Source organism: Schistocerca americana, chromosome 3, assembly GCF_021461395.2.
Source record: "Schistocerca americana isolate TAMUIC-IGC-003095 chromosome 3, iqSchAmer2.1, whole genome shotgun sequence".
Taxonomy (NCBI): Eukaryota; Metazoa; Arthropoda; class Insecta; order Orthoptera; family Acrididae; genus Schistocerca; species Schistocerca americana.
Genome location: NC_060121.1, coordinates 856,804,444 through 856,824,713, shown reverse-complemented (window position 1 = coordinate 856,824,713; position 20,270 = coordinate 856,804,444). Strand labels below are relative to the sequence as shown.

General features: G+C 39.8%; 1 non-coding gene across 1 annotated transcript; it reads left to right on the top strand.

The window, feature by feature from the left end:
• Positions 1 to 19,787: 19,787 nt before the first annotated feature.
• Positions 19,788 to 19,862, top strand: Trnas-uga. Its single transcript has one exon. It is a non-coding gene; the product is annotated as a tRNA-Ser (tRNA).
• Positions 19,863 to 20,270: the final 408 nt, after the last annotated feature.

The following is a 20,270-nucleotide window of genomic DNA, read 5'->3' as shown; positions in this document are numbered from 1 at the left end:
TCAGTAGTTTCATAATATATATGATTCAGATAGATATTTTGATTGATTGTGAAATTAAATTATGGACCTAACTAGATAGAGCGAATATGTCACCCACCGGTCACATCGTGTAACCGCCCTGTTAAATTGTTAGTATGAATGTCATGCAATAAATATTTCGCGTGAAGCGCCGTTGCGACAGAGGCAAAGGTCAATAGTGGAAACTAAGCCACTGAGTATTAATAGAAACATTAATTAAGGGATACACCATACTGATTATACAAAATAAGAGGGCACGGACATTCGCAAGTGAGTGGTTCAAAATATGAATTAATAGTGTAAGCGAAATGGGTCATAAGTTCAGTTACGTCGGTGCACACTCAGTTTCCATGATGATGTAAATGCGAAAATCGTTTTGCTTCAGAAGTTGCTTTCATTATTTAGCACAATTTCAATTGAAATTACACAATACTTCGTTTATGCGTCTTATCACCAGAACCTGAGAACAACAAGAGGTAACTATTACTAAAATTAATAAACGAAGAACATAAATCTTCTTTTGTCAGTCAGTGTTAAATACTTTTGACAACTATCTTTGGTATGAGAGTCGAATAATTATATATACATTTATCAATAAGAAAATATTTTTAAGTTTCTTTACAACCGGAAAGACGTCAGAACATAATGAATTACGTCCGTCAACAAGGCTATTTTGTACTTCATCAGTTCCTGTATTATACTTTTCCTTTCATGTGTACTTCACTTTCCATCGGCAATAAAATGTTTTCATATCATATTCGTTGTCTGCCCCCTCTGTTTTTTCTTCGCTGACGCTTTCAGATCCGAGTTAACTGGATGCCTCAGCAGGTGTCCCAACTATGGAGTCCCTGGCTCTGGTAAAGATTTTCGATAGACTTATTTTTACCCTACTTCTTTTTCATTTCGCACGTTACGGGTCCACTTAATTTTAACACATTTCGACAGTTCCAATTTTATGATCTGCTGTATACTTCGTACGCTACCGCATGACGTGTGCTGCCTGTGAAGAAAGAGGAATATCTTAATCAGTCTACCGACTCTCCTGTGACGACCTTCTCATCTAAGAGTAGCATTTGCACCCTATGTACTTATTTCTTTGCTATTTGCATTCCAGTCTCTATCTCTACTTACATATTTTCCCCTCTACAGCGCCCTCTAGTACAACGAAAGTTTTCCCTGATGTCATAGCGCAAGTTTTTACACCCCGGCCTTAATTCTTGTAAGAGTTTTCCATACCATCCTTTCTTCGCCGATTCAGGGGTGAGTTACTATATTACTTATCTTATTAGGCTACCTAATATTCGGAATTATTCTACAGCACCATATCTCAGACGTTTCTGTTACCTCCTTTTCCCATAGTCCATGATGCACTACCATAGAATACTCCAAACGTATATTCTCATAATTTTCTCTTCTGATTAAGACCTTTGTTTGAGGCTAGCAGACTTCTGTTGACGAAGAAATGGCTGCGCTAATCTGGCTTCCGTCCTACTTGCCTCGACTTTCATGCGCTATTTTGCTTCCAAGGCAGCAGTATACCTCAATTTCGCCCACTTCATGGTCTCCAGATTTGACGTTAAGTTTATGTCTAATCTAATTTCTGATACATCTCATTCCTTTTGTCTTTTTTCGAATAGTCTCAATTCATATTTTTCACTCATTGCACTGTTATTCCATTTAACACTACCTAAAATTCTTGTTGAATTCCACTGAGTATATCAGTGTCGTCAGTGATCAGCGACACTTAACGATGACATCCTTTCATCCTGAATTTTAAACACGCTCGTGAACCTTTATTTTATTTTCGTCTTGCTTCTTTGATGTGCAGGGTGAACTGTAGGGGCAGAAGATGTTTTACTCTGAGTACTATGATGTTGGTCTTCCATTCTTATTGTTCTCTCCTGGTGCTTGTTGGATCGTCTTTGCCTATAGCTTACTCCAATTTCTCTTGCATCATCTTTCATTGTCGAACGCATTTTCTAGCTCAACAAATTCTATGACTGCCTTCTGATTTTTCTTACGCCTTGCTTTCATTACCCAGCCCATTGTCCCTCTCTTTTGCCCTCTTCTTTCCGAAAGCCGAAGTGATCGTCATCCAACAGATTCCATAGTTCTCTATATTATTCTTTTCAACAGCTAAGCTGCTTGAGCAGTTAAACTAACTGTTTAATAGTTCTCGCTTCCATTTGCCGTTCCTGTTTTCGGGATTTTGTTGATGATCTTTCTCGAAACTATGATAAGATTTCTCCTGATTCTTAGATTCAACACATGAAGTTGAAAGTCGGTTTGTTTCCACTTACCACTACAGTTTCACAAATTCGAAAGAATGTTATCTACCCATTATTCCAAAACTCTATTAAACTCGGACTCTAATAGTGAATCCTTTACGTTTTCCCAATTGACTCCCGTTTACTCTTCAATATCGTCATCATATAAGTCATATAAGATATCCTCGATGGTGAGTGTTCATCAGGGGTGAGGGTATCATCTGGAGTGCCCCAGGGAAGTGTGGTAGGTCCACTGTTGTTTTCTATCTACGTAAATGATTTTTTGGTTCCGGTGGATAGCAATGTGCGGCTGTTTGCTGATGATGCTGTGGTGTACGGGAAGGTGTCGTCGTTGAGTGGCTCTAGGAGGATACAACATGTCTTGGACAGGATTTGTGATTGGTGTAAAGAATGGCAGCTAACTCTAAATATACATAATTGTAAATTAATGCAGATAAATAGGAAAAAGAATGTTTGAATACTCCATTAGTAGCGTAGCGCTTGACACAGTCACGTCGATTAAATATTTGGGCGTAACACTGCAGAGCGTTCTGAAGTGGGACAAGCATGTAATGGCAGTTGTGGGGAAGGCGGATAGTCGTCTTCGGTTCATTGGTAGAATTTTGGGAAGATGTGGTTCATCTGTAAAGGAGACCGCCTATAAAATACTAATACGACCTATTCTTGAGTACTGCTCGAGCGTTTGGGATCCCTATCAGGTCAGATTGAGGGAGGACATAGAAACAATTCAGAGGCGGTCTGCTGGATTTGTTACTGGTAGGTTTGATCAATACGCGAGTGTTACGGAAATGCTTCAGGAACTTGGGTGGGAGTCTCTAGAGGAAAGGAGGCGTTTTTTTCGTGAATCGCTACTGAGGAAATTTAGAGAACCAGCATTTGAGGCTGACTGGAGTACAATTTTACTGCCGCCAATTTACATTTCGCGGAAAGACCACAAAGATAAGAGAGTAATGGCTCGTACAGAGGCATATAGGCAGTCATTTTTCCCTCGTTCTGTTTGGGAGTGGAACAGGGAGAGAAGATGCTAGCTGTGGTACGAGGTACCCTCCGCCACGCACCGTATGGTGGATTGCGGAGTTTGTATGTAGATGTAGATGTAGAAGTCTCCTAGAGGCTTCACAGTCCTCTTGCCGCCTGTTCACTCTCTCCTCTGCGTTTAATAGTGGAACTCCAATTGCACTGTTAATGTTGGAGTCCTTGCCTTGAATTTCACCGAAAGTCTGTATGGTGGATCAGTCCTCTCGGCAGCCATTTCTTTTTCGATTTCTTCGCAATTTCCCTGCTGCCATTTTGTCTTGCTGCCCTGCACCTCCTATTTATTTCGTTCCTATTTGACATGTTTCTGTATTCCTGAATTACCTTGGGCATTTTTGTACTTCCATCTTTCGTCGATCATTTGAAATATTTCCTCTGTTACTCAAGATTTCTTTGCTGCTACCTTTCTCGTACTGCTCTATCTGTCAAACTTCCCGGATTTCCCCTTTAAGATATGTCACGTCCTCTTCAGTTCAACTGGCTCTGAGCACTATGGGACTTAACATCTGTGGTCATCAGTCCCCTAGAACTTAGAACTACTTAAACCTAACTAACCTAAGGACATCATACACATCCATGCCCGAGGCAGGTTTCGAACCTGCGACCGTAACAGCCGTGCGGTTCCGGACTGCGCGCCTAGAACCGCTGGACCACCAGGGCCGGCCCTCTTCAGTTAAATTGCCTACTGTAGTTTCCATTACCACTGTATCTATAGCCCCTGATAACTTCAAACGCATCTCGCCTTTCATGGTGCCTCAGTACTTCAATATCACACTTCTTGGTACATTGATTATTCCAGACGAGACTGTTAAACTTGAGTCTTCTCTTCATCATCACAAAATTGTGATCCAAGTGTGTCTTACATTCCAATATCTTATTTCGCAATTCCTGCCTGAACATGATGCAATCTAAACTGACTATTTCCCTTAACTCCTGCCCTTTTCTAAGTATACCTCCTTTTTGTGTGATTCTTGCCATTCAGTATTTCTTCAACTGTAATTAGATCTAGCCATCTAATCTTCAGCATTCTTTTACAGCACCACATAGCAAAATCTTATGTTCTGTTCTTGTCTGAACTGCTTACCTACCACAATTCACTTCCGTACAAGACTACACTGCAGACCATTACCTTTTGACGTAGCTTATCTAACACTGGGAAGAAACATACCGCAAATAATAAACCAGATGAAGAGCCAATGGTATCGACTGCAGAGATGGGCCCAGCAGTATAAAGTTACGATCATCACCACCAAAACCGCACCATTACTATTCACCAAGGAAAGACCAGTACTTAAAACAGAATTGGCCATGTGTACGAACGACTATTATGGAGCGATAAAACGAAGTATCTGCTAATCCGTCTGGAAAAGGAGTTACGTTCAGCAACCATTTGCAGCAGAAATGGAAGCAACAATTGAAATGATTCCACTGTTACTCCCGCAAGGGCCTTGCCGCAGTGATAACACCAATATCCGTCAGATCACCGAAATTAACCACGGGTGGGCTTGGCTAGCACTTGAACAGGCGAACGTCCGTGTCTGCCGGGCCCTGGTGGTTAGCGGGGTGCACTTTGCCTTCGTGATACCAGTTGCAGAGCTACATGGCGGAGAAGCAGCGGCTTCGATCAGGAAAACTGACTACGGCCGGGAGAGCGGTGTGCTGACTACACGCTCCTACATACCCGCATCCAGTGATGCCTAAAGCCTGAGGATGACACGGCGGCCGGTTAGCACCGTTATGCTCTTCGGAGATCTGTTCCGATTGAGTTAACCTTGTTTACCTGCTTTGGACTGACTTACCAAATATGACCTAATCTCTGGTATTATACTTGATAGCGGCATAAAATCCAATATCTGGATAGTACAAAAGATAAATATAATAATGCACAGTCAAATAGCGATTAACCCCTCTAAAAAGTAAAACAAAATAAAAAACCCAAAATAGGCCAAACTAAACCGAACAATATGAGTGAGGGACGCACTGACGTGCCAAAATGCCTCTGGAAGTTGAAATAAAGAGAAAATTTTCTGTTAACCAATCACCCTACAAGCATAGACCGACAAAGGTGGTAAGCCTGTTGTCCATGGTCGCCACCACAAAGGGCTAATCTGAATTTTCTACTTGTTTTATTAGTATATGTTCACAGAATTCAGGGCACTCGTTGAAAGACAAAGCAGTCCAAGTCAACCTTTAACTTTACTACCACGCATCATCTTCGTACTAAGATACGGAATGTGTAATTTATCTCAATAAAATGTTACAAACCTGTGTTTCCACCCTTTTCCGTATTTTACCTCAACATATTTGATCCTGTGAGGAGACTGTATGATTGCTGCGTGCAAGCGAGTCACCTAATAACAGCAACTGCTATGGATGATAGGGAGTTTTCTTCCTGTCTCATTTATGTAGGACGCCAACGGCGTTTCGTGAATACAAAATAAAAGATACGAAGGATATATGATTAAATTTGCGGCTGGTTTGGGGTTTTACAAATTGTGGAATTTATTACACAGAGTTGACCTGACAGGTTGAACAGCTCTAACAACTCGGCTTGGTATAGGGCTGAACTGAACTTACATATGTTTACATCATGCCCTACTGCATCAACACTATTTTGCAGCTCATCATTAAAGCTGGTTGGCGAGTATTGTGGTGAGAGTACATCAGATACCCATGAAGATACACTCAATAAAATTATCCGAATTATCACAACGGGACGGAAATTGTTAGATGTGATGTTCATATACAGGCAAACATTTGATTACGTCTGTCGCTGAAATTGTTAGATGTGATGTACATATACAGACGTAATCATATGTTTGTCTGTATATGTACATCACATATAGCAATTTCCGTCCCGTTGGGATAATTCGGATAATTTTATTGAGTGTATCTTTATGGGGTTCTGATGTACTCTCACCACAATTTCAGGACAAATGGATGATTTATTTAAGAGAAAGAGCTTCACAAATTGAGCAAGTCAATAATGCGTTTATCCACCTCTGGCCCTTATGTAAGTAGTTACTTATTGATGGATTTGTTGGATGTCCTCCCGAGGAATATTGTGCTAAATTGTGTCCAATTTCTGTATTAGATCGTAAAAATCACGAAGTAGTTGGGGCTACAAATATTCACAATTGAGGAGAGATTTAGCGAACTTGCTGGCCAAGGTAGGGTTTGGCTACAACAAGAGAAGTCGTTGAAACTCTCGCCGTGTCAGAACTGGCAATATGTTGCTGAAATATAAGACCTGGATGACTTGCCATGAAGGACAATGTTGTGTACATAGTTCCGCGTAGTCAGCGTGTACACAACTTTCCCATTAGAGCGTGCCCCGCTAAGCACAACAGTGCAGGCGCAGTGCTCGTCCATCTCCACACTACGAGATGGCGCTGCCATAGAGACGGACCAAATTCTGGTTCCGCCGATCCGTGTATTCATATGTAACGCAGCCAATGAGATTGCTGCTAATGTAGAACCTTTTCTCCTCGCTGATCGCACTCGGGCAGTGATACATGAATGCGCGAAGTATTATAACGAGTGTACAGACCTCCGATTAGTCAGTCTGCATATGTCTGCACCAGTCTGTACCAGTCTGCATTAGTGTACCAGTGTACAGTCAAGTTTCAGTCTGCGCCTAGTAAGATTACCATATTCCTGTACTTAGCCATGAAGATAAATGTATAGACACTTTTGTCAAGTATCAGAGATATGTGAGAATAAGATTAATGTACCAATACCAAGGGAACTTCAGATTGTCAATTGTAAGTAGCATCTAGAACCAAGTTAAGTAATTTTTATGCTTGTTATTATTTTAATAAATGTGTGTGAAAATTAATCTAGTTCTGTTTAAAGTTGGTCACTGTCAATCTGCTACTCTAAGCGTGAAAGTGGCATTTCTATCGTCTGACCTAACGGCAGAAGATAAACACGCCTGATAAGACCACGAGACACATTGCTGACACTCGCCTACTTCGTTAGAGCGACAAGTCAAATAATCTGATGGTGTGTGTACTGTAGGTTTTACAGTACGCACACCACAGACAACAAAACGGGGTGTAGAATATCGTCGACGTACTGGTGCAGCAAGAGTGCCACGGATGACAACCAAAGGAATCCTGCAACGAAATTAAATAGCAACCGCAGACCATCACTCCCAGTTGTTGGGCCGTATAGCAAGCGACTGTCAGGTTGGCATCCCACCGTTGTCTGCGTGGGCGGGGGGTGGGGGGGGGGGGTTCCCAGACACGTCTTCGCTGGCCATCGAGGCTCAGTTCGAAGCGGGACTGATCACTGAAGACAGTTCTACTCCAGTCAATCAGATTACAGGCTGAATGTGCCCAACACCATAGCAAACGATTTTGTTGATGTGCAGATTTCAACGGCAGTCTGTACAAGGGGCGCCGTGAGCTCAACCGCTTTCTGTGAGCCGCCTATTAATGATCCTTGTGGTGTCTGGAGCACCAATTGCACGTCGGATCGATGATAATGATGAATCCAGGCTCTGAGTGCCTCCCTGACGATTGTTCGGTCATGCTGTTCTGTCGTCTCCCTAGGTCGAACGCTTACTTCTTGACGCTGTGTTCGGCAACGGTTCATAAATTCCCGTCCACATGGTCAAATAGTGGCATCGCTCCTTCTCAGATGTCGAGCGATTAAGGTATTGCACCAACCGGCTTCACTGGGCCCAACTACACGTGCTCTCTCAAATGCTAACACCTGCGTATGTTGTTGATGCGCCTGTCTACGAGGCATAGTTAATGTCCAGCTGGGTACACAGAATGATATTCGCAAATACTTTATGCCCTGATATCGAAACGTCCCCTGTTTACTATCCTTGCAAGCTGCACGGTGAAACTGCACTACAAACGTCACACATTCATCCATCGGCCGCCAAAGTTTACAATTTCGCATTTCCCGTCGATACCTGTATGAATATCAGTTTGTGACCATTTTGCATTACTCCTTCGTGGTGTGTCATACTTTTAGTTTTGAGTGCTTTCAATAGGTGAGAGATCTGGAGAACGTGCAGGGCAGTGTAACAGTATCGGGATAAGTCACAGTAGCAGGACAACATGTGCTCTTGCGTTGTGCTGTTAAAAAATAACATCATCGAGACCATAAACAGATGGTGTAGTCACCTGCCTCAACAAGTAAGAAATTTAAGGCCTGCTGCATATTATTTCTAATGGATGAAATAGAATAATGATAGTAAGGTAAACTGACATTAAGGCCAATCTATCGAACATAATTCGTGAAACTCTGACCCTTGCGATATCCACAGTTAAAAATTTTTCAGAGATGTGTCTCAGTCATTTGAAATATAATCTGGTATCTAGTTTTGGACAAGGAAACAGAATATTATATATCACCTTTAACTGTTCAACAGCGTTTCCCAACAAAAAAAAAAAAAAAAAACAAAAACGTGAGGATCTGAAATTTAGAGATAAAAATCACAAAATAACACGAAATAATTCCAGGAAGGAAAAAATAAAATGAAGGTAAACTGCCTGTCTTTTGCAGACTATTTTACAATATTTTCAGGAGATCTTAGAATATCAGTTACTCAACAAAATCTTCTGGATAAAACAGCGAATAGAATTGGTCTCAAAAATTCCACCGAAAGAACAAAATTCCTCACCTAGATCTATACTCCACAAACTACCGTGACGTGCATGGCAGAGGGTACGTCCCAGTGTCCCAGTTATTAGGGATTCTTCCCATTCTATGGGGTGCGGAAACAATGAGTGTTTTAATGCTTCTGTGCGTGTTGTAATTAATCTAATCTTATCCTCACGATCCCTATGTAGCCATATAAGTAGGGGATTGTAGTTGTTGAAACTTTGTTAACAGACTTTCTCAGGATAGTTGATGTCTGTCTTCCAGAATGTTCCGCTCCAGTTAATTCGGTATCTCTGTGACTCTCTCAAGGATCAAAAACTCTTTGACCACTCATACTGCACTTGTCTTTATACACTGAATATCCCCTGTTAGTCCTATTTGGTATGAGTCACACAGACGTGAGCAATATTCTAGAACCGGTCACTGGAGTGATTTGTAAGCAGTCTCCTTTGTAGACTAATTGCACTTCTCCAGTATTCTACCAATAAACAGAAGTCTACTACCCCAGTATTCTACCAATAAACAGAAGTCTACTACCTGCTCTACCGACGACGAAGCCTATGTCATCAGTCCATTTCATTTCCTTACAAAGTGTTGCACCCAGCTATTTGTATGAGTCGGCCGATTCTAGCAGTGACTCATTCATATTATAGTCATACGATACATTTTTTTCATTTTGTGAAGTGCGCAGTATCACATTAATGTGCACCGGAAACGGGAAGTTGCAATCTTTGCACCACTTTGAAATCTTATCAACGTCTGACTGAATATTCATGCAGCTTGTTACAGATAATACATCATTACAGACAACTGCATTATCTGCAAAAGTCTGAGGTTACTATTAATATTTTCTAAGCGGTCATTAATATACAACATGAGCAGAAAAGGTTCCAACACATTTCCCTGGGGAATACCTGAAGTTATTTCTACACCTGACGATGATTCTCTATCCAATATAACAATCTGCGTCCTCCGAACCAAGAAGTCCTCAGTCCAGTCACAAATTTCACTTGATATCCCGTATGGTGGGACTTCCGACAATAAGCGTAGGTGTGGCACTGAGTCAAAGGCTTTTCGTAAATCAAGAAATACTGCATCTACCTGACTGCCTTATGCAAATCTTTCAGTATGTCATGTAAGAAGAGTGCAAATTAGGTTTTACATGATCGATATTTCCGGAATCGATGCTGGTTGGCATTGAGGAAGTCATAATACCTGTTCAAAATACCCCATTATGTTTGAGTTCAGAATATGTTGTGAGATTCTACAACAAATCTATGTCACGGATATTGGACGGCAGTTTTGTGGACCACTTGTACGGTCCTTCTCGTGGACGTGTGTGACCTGTGCCTTTTGCCAAGAACTGAGCACGATCAATTATAGTTAGAACAGTGGCTAACTCAGCCGCAGTTTTAGCGTAGAAACTGATAGGGATTCCATCGGGCCCTGGAGATTTGTACAATTAGCCCTGGAGCTTTGTCCAATTATAACGATTACAGCTGTTTCTCAACACCACTGAAATTAATACTTATTTCATTCATCTTTGCGGTGATATGAGGATTAAATTGGAACAAATCACCTGTGTTTCCCTTTTTAAATGAACATTTGAAAAAGAAGTTAAGCAATTCCGCTTTGCTACCCTTAATTTCAGTTCCTTTTTCATTTGTTAGGGGATGGACACTAATTTTGGTGCCACCAATAGCATTTACATATGACCAGAATTTCTCTGGGTTTTGTGAATGATCATTTGACAACATTCTGCTACTGAAGTCATTGAAGGCATCACGCATCTTTCTCTTGACAGCCAAAAGCGTTTAATTCAGCATCTCTCTATCTACAACTGTACATTTTCTTTTACACCTATATAAAATAATCTCTGTTTCTTTAGAAGTTTCTTTATAGTGACTAAGTACCATGAAGGTTCCTTCGCATTATGAACTATTCTACTGATTACATATCTATCCGGTGCATGGTAGACTATTCTTTTAAACTTGAGCCACAGTTCCCCTACAAGATCCTGCCTGTGCTGAAAGTTTCAAGTACCTCTTTGAGATAAGACACCATTGACTTTTTATCTGGTTCACTGAACATATCTTTCTGATTCTTTTAGTTGTCCTTTGTATTTTTGTAATCATTTTTGCCACAACTGTGTCATGGTCACTGATACCAGTTTCAATGTGGACACCCACAAAGAGGCCAGGTCATTTGTTGCCATTAGATCCAATATGCTTCCATCACGAGTGGAGTTCATAACTATCTGTTCTATGTAGTTTTCAGAAAACGCTTTTAGTATTATTTCACAGTATGTCCTATGGAGCCCACCCCTACCAAATTAATTCTTGAATGATTTAAATTTCCACCAATGATTACAGTATAATTGGTGAACTTCAGTACAAGTGAACTGAGGTTTCCCCTAAAGATTTCAGTAACAACAGGAGATGAGTCTTGTGGGCAATAGAAGCATCTACTATCATTATATGTCCAGCCCTGATATTGAGTCTTGGCCCAACAATCTCACGTGCTTCAATTTCTATCTCTTTGTTCCAACGTTCACCAAAATCTGCAGTTGGTTGCACCCTGTGCCCTCAATGGCTCCAGGAATGGCCTCTTCAACATCTTGAATGACACCCCCAGGCACACACACACACACACTGAGGGTGCTGGGGTCCTTCCCCGTCCCTTGCTGCCATTTCCCTAAGGGGCATTATCATTCGCCATACTTTTGGACTGCCGACATTAATATCCACTTACCCTTTTGCGTTACATGCTCTTGACACTGGACAAAACAGCTTTCCCCAAAATAGGTTAAGTGAGTCTCACCAGCTTAGCTTCAGTTTTAGTGAAAGACAGCACCTCAAACATGTTGGTTAGGAGGATCGGTACAGCACCCTGAGTCCTCCCTGGTGCCTGTCCACCCCGTCCAGGAAGCCTAGATCTGCCATTGACACACCACTCGCTGTCAAGTGGATGAGTAACGACAAATCCTGTACTTTGTGCAGAGGAGGCAGGATACACAGGAGAGTACAGTACATGAAGTACCTCTGGTTCGAGTATCACAGATGCACAACTCTCAGGAGCTCTTTCAACAACCAAATCGCAGCAGCTGCCAATCGTTTGGCAGGAGTCTGGGCGATTTCCAGCTGCTTACGAATATCAACAACTCATCCCTTGTTCGAGAACAGCATCCACATTGGGGCTGCCTTTTTCTGGTCCCATGTATTAGAAAGCAGTGAACAAATAACTTCCAATTAAGCCCACTGCTTATCTTTTAATCTGTTGAGCTAAGAAATTGCTAATTCGCTAGAAGAATTGAAGTAAATACACAAAACGAGATTTCTGTTAATATAGCAGAAAAGCCTGTAAAAAAATTACTGTTTCCCAGAACGTTTTGAGGGTAATTATAGTTGCTGACAAACACGAAAGCAGAATCAGTTTACGATATATGCTCTAAACACATAGGGTTATCCCATTTTAAGTGAAAACTCCCTGTAACACAATGTATTATTTAGAATATCTGCTACAGTAATTAAATCACAAACGCCTATTTACTACAAATTGCTCGTAGATTATGCACATCACAATGACAGCTTCCAAAAATTCTCAAAAACGCACATTATGTGCGTTGATATTCAGTGAAATTCAGGGGTGATATGTTCTTTGGCAGAACTGTGAACCACAAACAGTGATTTGCTACGAAATAAGTTACGTATTCAAAAAGCTCATACTAGTTAATTTAAGAAAATATAGTTCCGTAAGCGTCCAGAAAACCTCAGAAATAACCTATTTGTCGTATAATTGTACAAATAAATTAGAGAACGACTGTTTTGAACGAGGATAGGTGTACTCTTATGAAAAATTTTAATAATCATGACAAGTAAAACAATTTACACAATACAGTACATAGAAACACAAATAAATAAAAATAGTGAGAGATAGTACATTTAAATATCTTGGACAAACCATAGAACAGAATGGAGCAGACAAAATGCGATAGATGTTGGACATAATAAAATGAAAGAATCATATAGTTTGAGAAGTATGTCTACAACAAAAGATGCATGTCAACAAAGACAAAACCAATTCACAATACCACAGAGGAAGCCTAGAATCTTTATATGCATGTGAGTGGGTAACGATGAACCATAAGCTGGAAGGAATAGTGGTATCTGAAGGACATTTTCCTAGAAAAATACTGGGTACAATCACAATGGTTTTAAATGTGAAGTAAAAATACAGATTAGAAATAGTGGAAACGCGAAGATTAATCTTCTTTGGACACCTCTGGCGACTCAATAACAACGGGTTAGTGAAACAAATATTCCTGTATTCCTGGAAAAGAAATCTTACTGGTATGTATTACATAAATAAAAAATTAAATGGAAAAATTCAAGATCAAAGAATCGAAAATAACAGAAAGGAACATTTGTAAGTAGGCTGTTTATGTTTCCTTATTGGCAACGTTACGTAGCGCTCTGTATGAAAATCACTGGCTGTGCTGTGTGCAGTCTGTGGCAAGTTGGAATTGTTGTCTGCCACTGTAGTGTTGGGCAGTTGCCTGTTAACAGCGCATAACGTTGCGCAGTTGGAGGTGAGCCGCCAGCAGTGGTGGATATGGGGAGTGAGATGGCGGAGTTTTGAGAGTGGATGATCTGGACAGAGACAGTAAATTTGTAAGACTGGATGTCATGAACTGATAGATATATTATGACTTTTGAACACTATTAAGGTAAATACATTGTTTGTTCTCTATCAAAATCTTTCATTTGCTAACTATGCCTATGAGTAGTAAGTGCCTTCAGTAGTTTGAATCTTTTATTTAGCTGTCAGTAGTGGTGCTCGCTGTATTGCAGCAGCTTGAGTAATGAAGATTTTTGTGAGGTAAGTGATTTGTGAAACATATAGGTTAATGTTAGTCAGGGCCATTCTTTTGTAGGGATTATTGAAAGTCGGATTGCGTTGCGCTAAAAATATTGTGTGTCAGTTTAAGCACTGTCGTATATAATTGTCCTAAGGGGACGTTTCATATGTCGACCCTTAGCCGAGGATACCTCACTGGAATCTTCTGATTTTTTCTTGTAGTTTGTGTAATTAGTGTAGCTTTTGTTTATTGCTAGCGCGTAATTGTAGAGAAAATCTCCTTTGTAGTTGCAGTCTTTCATTGTTGTACAGTAAAACAGTTGTGGCATGCATGTAGATTTGCGCCAATTATTTCGCAGCTGCACTAGCAAATAACTAGATATTATTATCAGTGCTATGTTAATGTGTTTTCTTATTTTTACCCTTCAAATTTTGCTTTTCTGTGTTGTCGTGTGACATATTGGGACAATAATGGCGTGTGAAAAACGTAATACTAGGCTCCAATGTAAACTGAGAAATGACAGTGAAGACGAAAGCAGTGTGTTAGCGCCACCGTGTAATGAATTAACTAATGTTGAACATAGTAATTTGGTAATTGTGCATAGGGAAATGGAGCGGGCGGCAAACAATGGTCTAGATAGTGAAACAATTAGTGAACAGGGAAGCATTATCGATCGATCGGTCGGCAACAGCTTGCCTCGGGAATCGGGAATGACAGGACACAATCTTGCAAATACTGCAGATTCAGGTTTTGGGTCCTCACCATTTTCTCAAATAAGTCAAGACACATTTTCTGCTTGTTAAAATGTGAATGTTGCCGGTGCAACTTCACTGCCGAAAGGCACTGAGGAACATGTTTCAGACACCAGTGCATTGTTATTACAGTTAGTGCAACAAATGGGACAAAGGCTACAAAAGTTAGACACAATGCTTGAACCAAATCAGAAACAAATGGGACATAATCTTCAAACGTTAGACACAATGGAACAACACCAGAGACAAACACAGCAACAGTTAGACACAATGGAACAAAATCAGAGACAAACACAGCAAAAGCTTCAAAAGTTAGACACCACACTTGAACAAACACGTGAAGATTTAAGTGCTGAGTTACATAACATTGAATCGAAATGTCAAAAAGTCTGTAATGACGTAAAAACACAAATTTGTGAGCATTTCCAACCTATTTTTTTTGCGTCATGAAAATGCATTACAGAATCACGAAGCAGCCATAAAAGAACTGCAAACTATTGTTCATGAAAATCACGACACCTTGCAAGCTAAAATTGACTCACTTGCATCTACCGATTCGGTTACGCAACTTGCAAAAACTCAGGAAAACTTAAAGGACACAGTAGATACGATTTCAACACAATTGGACACTCTGAAACTTGGTTCAGAAAAACACATAGAGGAAATAATTTCACTATCGGATAAAGTAGCCGAACTTTCAGATCAGTTCACTAACTTATCTACAAAGGTAGATGATGATCTGAATGACACAAGACCTGTAGCCTTCACGGACACTGAAGAGTATGAAGAAATTAGATAATTCAAACAAAATCAAAATCAAATCAATACAAAGTACATTAGAGAAATCTGGGAAGTACAAGATCAGTTGTCACAAGTAATACAAGAATTACATATTTCAGAGGACACTCGCACTCCAGTACGGGAAGAGGGACACAGAAATACGGAACAACCACAAAATAATAACACAGGGCACTTCGGAAATTATGAAAGAAATTGGCAAGGTACACCGAATTTTGAGATGGAACCGCCGAAACGACATAACAATGACCGACATGCTACTCGCCAACATGATGATTTTGACAGTAAGCTGTTTATTACTACACGTAAATTCAAAACATTTAAGAATTCCGGCAACGACATTCATCCACAAGCGTGGCTTCATCAATTCTCTCATTGTCGTCCTCCCAACTGGTCATTAGAGCACAGATTAGAATTTATGTGTGGCTATTTAGAGAATGAACCAGCTGTAAGAATGCGATCGTTCATTCACGATTGTCACAGTGAAGGAGAATTTTACCATGCCTTCCTCTCCACATATTGGTCTCAAGCTACACAACACCGAGTAAAACATAGCATCATGATGAAACGTTTTGAACAATCTGAATTTTCCAGTCTTGTGAAATATTTTGAAGACATGTTGCACAAGAATCAGTACCTGTCAAACCCATACAGCCCCTCCAAACTCATCCGCATTTGCTTAATCAAACTGCCTGAACATTTACGACATATTATTTTAGCAGGACGTTGCAAAGACGACATTGAAGCTTTTCAGGGACTCTTACAAGAATTAGAAATTAACACTGACAATCGCGGAACGCGAAAACAGGAACACAACAATTACAGGTCACATCCGTCGCAATTCCGTGATGAAAGAAATAATAACTGAACATGACAAGGCTATTCTCACAACACAAATGGTGACCAAAACAGACATCATCCGTATGACAACCGTTGGCACATTAGTAAGAGTTACAGAGAAAGATCGCATTTCCGTAGTAATGAATATAACAGATACAATCATAGAAACAGACAATATGGCAACCAGAACTATTATTATCACGGGAGACAGAATAACGTCAGACGCAACGGTCCACCATGCAGTCGTAATTCAGGGAGAAATTCTCCATCACTTAACCGACAAGGAAGAAACTACAGGAACTACTGACATGACGACAGACGATATAATCGTAACAACAGACTTGAATTGTATCAGAACTGGCGAGATTCAAACAGAGCAGGGCACTCCCGGCAAGGTGAATTTGTAGAAGTTACGTCTCCTAATCCCAATAACGAGGCACGCCAACAAAGAGATAGGCAATGACTCACACCGCTGGCAGCCACGTGCACCGGCTGGGCTTGAGAAAAATAACATAAGCTAACCTTGAGAAAAATTCCAGTATTCTTTACCGACGTATACCGAAACTCTGAGTACTAGGAAGAGTAAAGGATTGCACCACATTTCACATGTAAAACTGTTTATTGAGAGATAACTTGCTTTTTAACTTAGTCTTTGCCATAAAATTTTTCACTTCATGCTACTAGTACAATTTGTCACACTGAGAAACTGTTAACATGTAACAATGTTTTGAAGTTATCTATCCAGTCTAGAACCTAGGGAACATATTTAGACAGTATTTACGAGTGCATTGTTATAGTGAACAGACGACTCCGTGTTATTGTGTGTGTACATTCTTGCTTGTTAGTTGCATGATTACGTAATGACTATAAGGCTTACATACTTAGAACATATACAGGTACTGCTAATGAGATTTTAATGCAACATTTTGGTTTACTTGAAAATACATTCTTTATTTGAAGTACTTTCTGTGGGATTAAAGATGACTTAGCATTTGGTTTCTTTGACAGCTACACGATCATATCACGATAGTACTAATGAGTGACAATTTACAATGTTGCTTTTGCGGTGTTTCTGTTTTATATCTGCACAGTTTTTATGAATTACTCTGGAAAGAAAAACATGCTTTAGTAGTAACGTTTGTGGTATAGCTACAATGAGACAGCCTTTTCCATGGCACAACAATACGTTACATTATAGTACTTTCTTGATCACGGTAAGGTACATAATAACTACGATATCTATACGCAAAGCATTTCACTTTCGTTTATGATGAGGTAAATACATTGATTTCAGCAGAACTTTGCTTACAGAGGACGATAACTACGACACTTCCACAGAGATTATCTTACAACAAGACACACAGTTTAGCGCTAGAGTAGATGTATTTGAGTGATAAATTTTGCACTTAAAACATTTATTTTTAAAGATTTTTGAATTACAAAGATACAAAGGTTTTCCGTGATACATTTCATTCCATTGCTGTAATCTGTAATACCTGAGGGTATAATTACATTAATCCTCATGGGGGTACACGCCTACTTTGTGTACCATGTGTGTGGTAAGCACAAGGAGCCCTAGCTAATATGGTATTTGCTTATACAACTTTACACATCGGTACCATATTTCTCTAACACAGAATTACACAGCTATCTGATCATTTAAGTGAGAGAGACAAACATTTATTTTACTACATCAGTGACAGATGTTTATGTAATTACACAGTTGGATAACTTCGCACTTACGAAATTGTATTTTGTCTGTACTTTGTGAACTGCTCATACTTTTTTGGAACCACTGTGATACTATGAGAGCTTTGAATGATGTATTTGGTATGGGACCATGATTTTAAAGTACGTTTGAGGTAGATGACACTATTGAAATGAGCAGAGAATTTTTTTTAGGTATAGAAATTATTGGAGGGAGCTACGACGATTTTGAGAATTGACTGAGATGTTGTGATATTATTACGAAGACGATATGTATTATGCTGTTGAGGTATGTTTATGATCAATAAGATGATGATACCGTATATGAGGAATTTGATTATGCTACATATTTCTTATAATGAAATATTGAAGAAGTGTCGACCAATATGTATATGTACAATAAGGTAAGGAATAATGAGTAGTGGTTAGGGACTCTGATTTGTGGAAAAGGATGTTGGAAACCAAGAATCGTACTTTAGAATTATGAAATGTGTGTACATGTGTGAATGTATCACAATGCCACTGAAAATTTTTTGGACACTGTTTTATTTATAGGATCTTGTTTCTACACGTTTGTAACGCAAATTCTCGACCTGTGAAAATTTTTATATGAGACTGCCACTGTAGAGGAAACTGCTGTCGTAAATATTTCGGTAGGAAAGTTAAGTGACCTTCACGTAATGCATGGTGGGCACCCAGCTGCGCGATAGTCACCTGGGAAAAAGCCATTAGTGTGTGCCTTTCAGAGGCACAGGTGGAGAAAAAAGAAAGGAGGCCATTATCCTCGCCATTGACATTCCTTTGTAGAAAGCATCGCAAATACAACACGCTCAAACTTGAAAACATATGATTATACTGTGGAGCTCTTAATTTATGATATTTACTAAAATTTCTAATGAAATGATGAGAAACATTTCACGGCTATTGTCTTGCTAGTTGAGAGAAATGCCATATGGCTTGCTTTATGTATTTATTTACTCATTTTGTTTAATATCTAGTTTCTAGCTGCACTGCAGTATTGGTTAAAATAAAATTTAATAGATGTACTAATATAGTTGTTTTATGCCTACAGATCCAGTCAATAAGAAATTTATGATCTACTTCCAAGAAAACTAAGGCACATAAATAGACATTTCCCTTCACAGGAATCGCATAAATAATTTCTTTGCGATTTGGTAACTTATCTGCTAGTATAAGTTCTCGTGATGCATCACTCTACTGTAAAGATGTGAAATAGGTATTAAACATGGCCATTTTTACTGTAATATTTTTTCTGCTTTAGCTTTGTCATGTTTAGGTATAAGTTATTTCATTTGCTGCTGCTGTTTGCCAGGCATAGTGTTACTGAGTTTGACTTTGTATTACTCTGTTAAGCCAGTTTTACTACTGATTTATTTTTCTTGGTGCTGCACATTGGCTCATATTAGTTGTAATGTTGCATTTTCTTGGTAATTTAGATTTACTGTAGCTTTCTTTGCCAATTTCCATTTTTTTGTCATTGCTGTTTGTGTTAATTGTTTTGTACTGCTGCATTGCCTCGTCCCTTGGTATATATCTGAGCTCAGTAGATTTAAGTTAGCTTAAGATGGGGTAGGCTATATAAGAAACTAACTATGATGAATTGGAAGAAATGCATTGAGAAGCTATAAGAAAATGAAACTTCCTGGCAGATTAAAACTGTGTGCCCGACCGAGACTCGAACTCGGGACCTTTGCCTTTCGCGGGCAAGTTCTCTACCCGCTCTACCCGCTCTATCCTTTCTTTCAGGAGTGCTAGTTCTGCAAGGTCGCAGGAGAGCTTCTGTAAAGTTTGGAAGGTAGGAGACGAGGTACTGGCAGAAGTAAAGCTGTGAGTACCGAGCGTGAGTCGTGCTTCGGTAGCTCAGTTGGTAGAGCACTTGCCCGTGAAAGGCAAAGGTCCCGAGTTCGAGTCTCGGTCGGGCACACAGTTTTAATCTGCCAGGAAGTTTCATATCAGCGCACACTCCACTGCAGAGTGAAAATCTCATTCTATAAGAAAATGGTTTGGCCAAAAAAGTAGTGTACAGTGGAGAAAAACTATTTTTGAAAGAGGATGTGAACAGAATACAGAAAGCATCCCTGGATAGGATATTTTTTGGTGGAAACAAATGTTGAAATAAGGGGAAAGATCTATGGAATGACGTTTTGGGCTGGACTGCAGTACCAAATGTTACACTGAAAACAAACCCTGTCCTTTCCTCCTGTGTTATCCCACTATGTGTTTGTGTACCCTTGTGTATTTGTTTTCTTCCTGTCTCTGTGTACAGTTTCATAGAATTTTTTTCTCTTCTAATACTAAGCTACATTCACTATGATGAGGAATACTGTCATC